This window comes from Euprymna scolopes, unplaced genomic scaffold (assembly GCF_053919585.1).
Source record: "Euprymna scolopes isolate OS-2025 unplaced genomic scaffold, ASM5391958v1 sca1, whole genome shotgun sequence".
In the NCBI taxonomy this organism is placed as follows: domain Eukaryota; kingdom Metazoa; phylum Mollusca; class Cephalopoda; order Sepiida; family Sepiolidae; genus Euprymna; species Euprymna scolopes.
Window position 1 is genome coordinate 224,473 of NW_027633102.1, and position 5,563 is coordinate 230,035.

The 5,563-nt window shown below is 62.0% G+C and overlaps 2 non-coding genes across 2 annotated transcripts in view; both read right to left on the minus strand.

The window, feature by feature from the left end:
- The window catches only part of LOC145273170 (large subunit ribosomal RNA), a 5,722-nt gene extending 2,035 nt beyond the window's left edge, over positions 1–3,687 (minus strand). The window contains exon 1 of the ribosomal RNA XR_013866201.1: positions 1–3,687. This exon is cut by the window's left edge and continues 2,035 nt beyond it. This is a non-coding gene — a ribosomal RNA (large subunit ribosomal RNA).
- Positions 3,688–4,280: 593 nt separating this feature from the next.
- On the minus strand, positions 4,281–4,438 carry LOC145273289 (5.8S ribosomal RNA). Its single transcript, XR_013866286.1, has one exon. It is a non-coding gene; the product is annotated as a 5.8S ribosomal RNA (ribosomal RNA).
- Between the last annotated feature and the right edge of the window lie 1,125 nt (positions 4,439–5,563).

A 5,563-nucleotide genomic window follows, 5' to 3' on the forward strand; every position in this document is an offset into this window, starting at 1 on the left:
CGACGACGACACGTCCGCAAGGCAGCCTCACCCCTTTTCGAGGAGGACGGAGACGTTGCGACGAACGGATTGGAGCCGCCCGCCGCCACCCCGACCCCGGAGCGAAGCACCCCGCAGAAAAGCCGCTTGAACCGCCGCCGCCAGAAAGACGACCCCCGCCGACGGTCCCCCGCCGTTTTTGGTCGACGCCACACTCCTGCCGCCCGACGGCGGACTCCCACCCGTATCGCTCTCCGACCCGCAACACACGCTCGCTTGACCGCGACCGCTCGACCGGAACACGCCGCCGCACAACGGACCGCCGCGGCCCCTATGCCTTCGCCGCAAAGCGCGAACGGAGCGAACGCTACAGCCCCGTACCGGTTCCTCGCTTCGCGCGGGCACGGCCCGACCGACCCGGTCCTCGGAGCCAATCCTTCTTCCGAAGGTACGGATCCATTTTGCCGACTTCCCTTACCTACATTGATGCCATCGACGAGAGGCTGTACACCTTGGAGACCTGCTGCGGATGGTGGGTACGGACCGACTCGAGAGCTGCGAAAACCGGACCCGGATTTTCCAGGGCCGCCGAAAGCGCACCGGACGCCGCCCGAGCCGCGGCGCTCTACAGGTACCTTTTCCGTATCTCCGGACGAGCCGATTCCACGGACATGGTCCTTTACGAAGAAGAGAGAACTCTTCCCGGGGCTCCCGGCGACGTCTCCGGGCTCGCTTGCGTCACCGCGGTTTCGCCCGGGAAGCGACGGGCGCCGCCGACATCGCTGCCGACAGCGTCGCCACCCCGGGCCCTCTCCGAGTCCGGGTTCGGGAATATTAACCCGATTCCCTTTCGACGGGAGGCCGGCCGCTTTGTTTTTGTTTGGGCTTTTGATTCGATTCGATTCGATCGCTTTCACTTTCATAACGGATCCGGCGCCTTTCGGGAAGACTTTCGCCCGCGTCTTAGGACCGACTGACCCGTGCTCGACCGCCGTTGGCACGGAACCCTTCTCCACTTCGGTCTTCGAAGGTCTCGTTCGAATATTTGCTACTACCACCGAGATCTGCACCCGCGGTCGGCTCCACCCGGGCTCGCGCCCTAGGCTTCCGTGCTCGCCGCGGCGCCCTCCTACTCGTCGCGGCATCGTTTCGGCGCGAAAGTTCATCGCTCCTCGCCGCGACGGTCCGGCATCGGTCCGTCGCTCCAGCGCCATCCATTTTCGGGGCCGGTCGATTCGGCAGGTGAGTTGTTACACACTCCTTAGCGGATTCCGACTTCCGTGGCCACCGTCCTGCTGTCTATATCGACCGACACCCTTTCGGGGATCTCATGGGCGTCGCGTTAGGCACCTTAGCCGGACGTTTGGTTCATCCCACAGCGCCAGTTCTGCTTACCAAAAGTGGCCCACTTGGCACTCGCATTCGAGGTGACCAACCGCCCAGCGAAGCGTGCTGGCGGCGGCGGCCGGATGGGTCGGCTCCGTCGTTCGGGAGAGTCGGCCCGTTCCACCCGTTCCGAGTTCGAGAGTAGGTCGAGGCCGTGAACGGCCCCGGGGCCTCCAATCGTTCGCTTTACCGGATGGAATTGCGACGATCGAGCGCCAGCTATCCTGAGGGAAACTTCGGAGGGAACCAGCTACTAGACGGCTCGATTGGTCTTTCGCCCCTACACCCGGTTCCGACGATCGATTTGCACGTCAGAGGCGCTTCGGACTTCCACCAGAGTTTCCTCTGGCTTCATCCCGACCGGGCGTGGATCGCCATCTTTCGGGTCCCTGGTCGCTCGCTACGCCAGAGTCGGCCGAGTCGTACTCGGAAAAAGGGGAAACCGACCCGGGGGTGATGCGCCCGCGCGCAGCGCCTAAACTCGACGACAAAATAGGACTAGTTCAAGCCGCGGGATCTCACCGATGGGCGGAAGGAGGATATGGAAGCTGGCGCCCGGCAATTCCCCTTTTTGGATGATGCGCCGGTCCCCTCTCGGGGAGGAGGGAAAAACAACCGCACGTCAGCCACGAGCCTTCCCTCTCCTATCTCTCTCGGGAAGAGAGAAAAAAGGAAAAGTTGCGGGCACCGCAGCAGCGACGGCGGAAGGCCGAAAACGCCGCGCCGGCGGGATCGGGCACGGCTCGGAGGCGGGTGAGGCGAGGAGAAGACGACGGCACGAGACCGACGACACCCCCCGACGACCCCCGGACGACTTTGCCACGACACCTCTCCCGATCGACGCCCTCCTACACGCTCTCTCGCTTTCGCTTCGCCTTCGGGGTTAGTCAGAGGTGGCCCCTACGACTCGCGAACGGCCAGGACTCCTCGGTCCGTGTTTCAAGACGGGTCGGGTGGGTTGCCGATGCACGTCGCTGACCCGGGGTGGCGGGCGGCTCGAGTAAAAAAGCGTCGCCGAGCGACCTCTCCGGAAACGGAAACGGGCGCGGGCGGGGTTGCCCCCGACAAGAACCCGAAACGTCGGCGAGGTGCGTGACGGCGAGGCCGCGCCAGTCCTATCCCGCCTCTCATCGCGCACGCGCCCGAGACGGTGGGGCGCCTAAGGAGCGACACACAGAGTGCGTCGCCCGCACGCGACTTCCGGCGGGATCAAAACGGACCGGCTCGCCACGTGTAACGGATCGTGTCAGATTTCCTCCGTTCCCGGCAGAAAGGGGCAGTTACGTTCGCGGGCCCGACGGCCGGTGGCCCCCGACTTCACAAGGTGGGAAGACGGGGGTTTTCAGGGTGATGAAACGCCTGCCGCCTACGGAAAAAAACCCGCGTGTTCGACCTGCACGCCGGGAACGGGTCGCGACGACGGACCGGAGGGGAAGTGCGTCCGGTGCCGGCCGCGCGGAGGTCGCGCCGAAGCGCCCGCGCCATGATTACGCCGAGCGATGATGAAGGGGACGGGTGCAGCGGAGTCGCGCGCGGAGGGAGCAGGAGGAAAGAAGAAGCGGCGGCGACGGATGCGGCGGGTTAGGGCCCGGCGGCAGCAGCGATCGAGAGGACGAGTCCCCTCCGTCGCAGCCAACCGACGCAGGCCACCTACCGACGCCGCGGTCGTCACCACGTTTCCCTTCCCGCTATCCACGCGGCCCGTCTCCTTCGTCGGCGACGCGGGCACAAAAGCTGGAACCGCGGGGAACGAGTCCCCCGCGGACACGACGAACGACGACCTGTGCCGCGACGGCCTCTCTTTCAAGAACACACATCGAGTTTGGGCTCGAGCCTAGGCAGCACCGGACTGAGTCCCCCCGCGATCGCGGTGAGCGGTCCCACCCGTTTACCCCTGGGCGGTTTCACGTTCTCTTGAACTCTCTCTCCAAAGTTCTTTTCAACTTTCCCTCACGGTACTTGTCGACTATCGGACTCGTCCCGGTATTTAGCCTTGGATGGAGCTTACCACCCGATTTGGGCTGCGTTCCCAAGCAACCCGACTCTCGGATCGAAGGCCGTCGCTCGCCGTCCGCACCGAATGGGCCTGGCACCCGCCGCGGGCGGCCCCGATCGAGGGAACTCCGAACTATGCGAGACGAAAACGAACGGCTGCCTTCGACCCATGCGCCACACGTCCCGAAGCCTTTTACTTGCGACGGGATTCGGCGTTGGGCTTCTCCCGGTTCACTCGCCGTTACTAAGGGAATCCCGGTTGGTTTCTTTTCCTCCGCTTAGCGATATGCTTAAGTTCAGCGGGTCGTCTCGTCCGAGCCGAGGGCGGCGGTTTTTAGTAGAGTGTGGTGTTTGGAGGAGAGGAATCTCGATCGGTACCCTCCGTGTGACGACGGCTGGCCGATATAGCGCCCGTCCGACCGAAAATGAAGAAGCCAACAATTAAAAAAAAGCCTGGGTCCTCCCCATCCGACGTTGCCTACGACGCGGCCACCTTTTTACGGTGCGACGGCCGTGCTCGTCGCGCTGCTCGAGGCGTCGCTGAGAGACACCTTCATGAGGCAGAGAGCGAGACGAGCAGGCGGCGCTTACGTCGGCAGTCGGTTAGGTCGGTGCTTTTTTTTTGTTTTGTTCTCCCTTCGGCTGCTTTCGGACAGACTCCTCCTGCTCCTCCTCCACAGTGTTTCTTCACGCGGTCGAAAAGGGAAAAGACTCCGCGGTCTGCCAGCGGGAGACGAAGGAGGAGGCCGGAGAGGGTTTTAAAAAAAAAAAAGACATTGAAAGGAGTCAATTCTTTTTTTATTTTTCTTCCCCCTCGTCACTCGCTCCTGCGACGTCCCGGTTACCACCGTGCCGAGGACCGGGCGGGCACGGGGACGGCAAGATGTCGTTTCGTTAACGGAGAAAGACATGTAACGTTCCGCCTCTCGACCGGACGTGGCCCCGAGACAAGGGATCTCGGGGCCGCAATGTGCGTTCGAGGTGTCGATGTTCACTGAGTCCTGCAATTCGCATCAGTTCTCGCGGCTGGCCGCGCTCTTCATCGACGGACGAGCCGAGTGATCCCCCGTCCAGGGTTCAGCACTTGGGTTTTTTTATATTAGTTTTTGTTTATATAGATTTAGTAGTGTGCGAGGAGGTCTGTGCGAGGAGGCGTGACGGCATTGCAATGTCGCGAGTAGTTTGTTTTTAGCTAGCGGCGGTGGCACAGCGGCTGCAAAAAAACAAAAAACGATAAAGCGGCGACAAGGCAAAGAAGAAGCGGCCATCACTTGCGGTGGGCGAAAAAACAAACAGGTGGTAAGACGCGGAAGCAAGCAAGAAGAGCTGGGGCTTTAAAAACCTCCGCGTCACCACAAATCTATCTCTCGCTCCGCCTTTTATAGGTTTGTTTGCGCGCATTCGAGGCGTTGACGCCGACAGACAGAGGAGGTAGGCCGGAAAACAACAAACCAGTCTCGAACGGGAAAACGGTAATGATCCTTCCGCAGGTTCACCTACGGAAACCTTGTTACGACTTTTACTTCCTCTAAACGATCGGGTTCGGTCGTCTTCTCCAGGCATCGAACGCCGAGGCGTAGATGCACGAGTGTCGTGACGGACACGTCGCGCACTGCCCGGCGGCGTCGTCGGCCAGATCCGAGGACCTCACCGGACCGTTCGATCGGTAGTAGCGACGGGCGGTGTGTACAAAGGGCAGGGACGTGATCGACGCGGGCTGTTGACCCGCGCCTACCGGGAATTCCTCGTTCACGGGGTTGGTTACAGGCCCCGATCCCTATCACGGGAGGTGGTTCAGAGGTTTCCCAACCCTCTCGGGCCGGGGCGAAGTCCCCGCTGATACCTCCAGTGTAGCGCGCGTGCGGCCCCGGACATCTAAGGGCATCACAGACCTGTTATCGCTCCGCCTCGTGTGGCTTTCTGCCACCCGTCCCTCTAAGAAGTGCGTGAGAAAACCGACCCGGACCCGAGCGCCACGGAGGACGCCGAGCCCGCCGTAAAAATCACTGACATCGGCGCACTAGTTAGCAGGCCGGAGTCTCGTTCGTTATCGGAATCAACCAGACGGATCGCTCCACCAACTAAGAACGGCCATGCACCACCACCCACCGAATCGAGAAAGAGCTATCGATCTGTCAATCCTACCGGTGTCCGGACCGGGTGAGTTTTCCCGTGTTGAGTCAAATTAAGCCGCAGGCTCCAC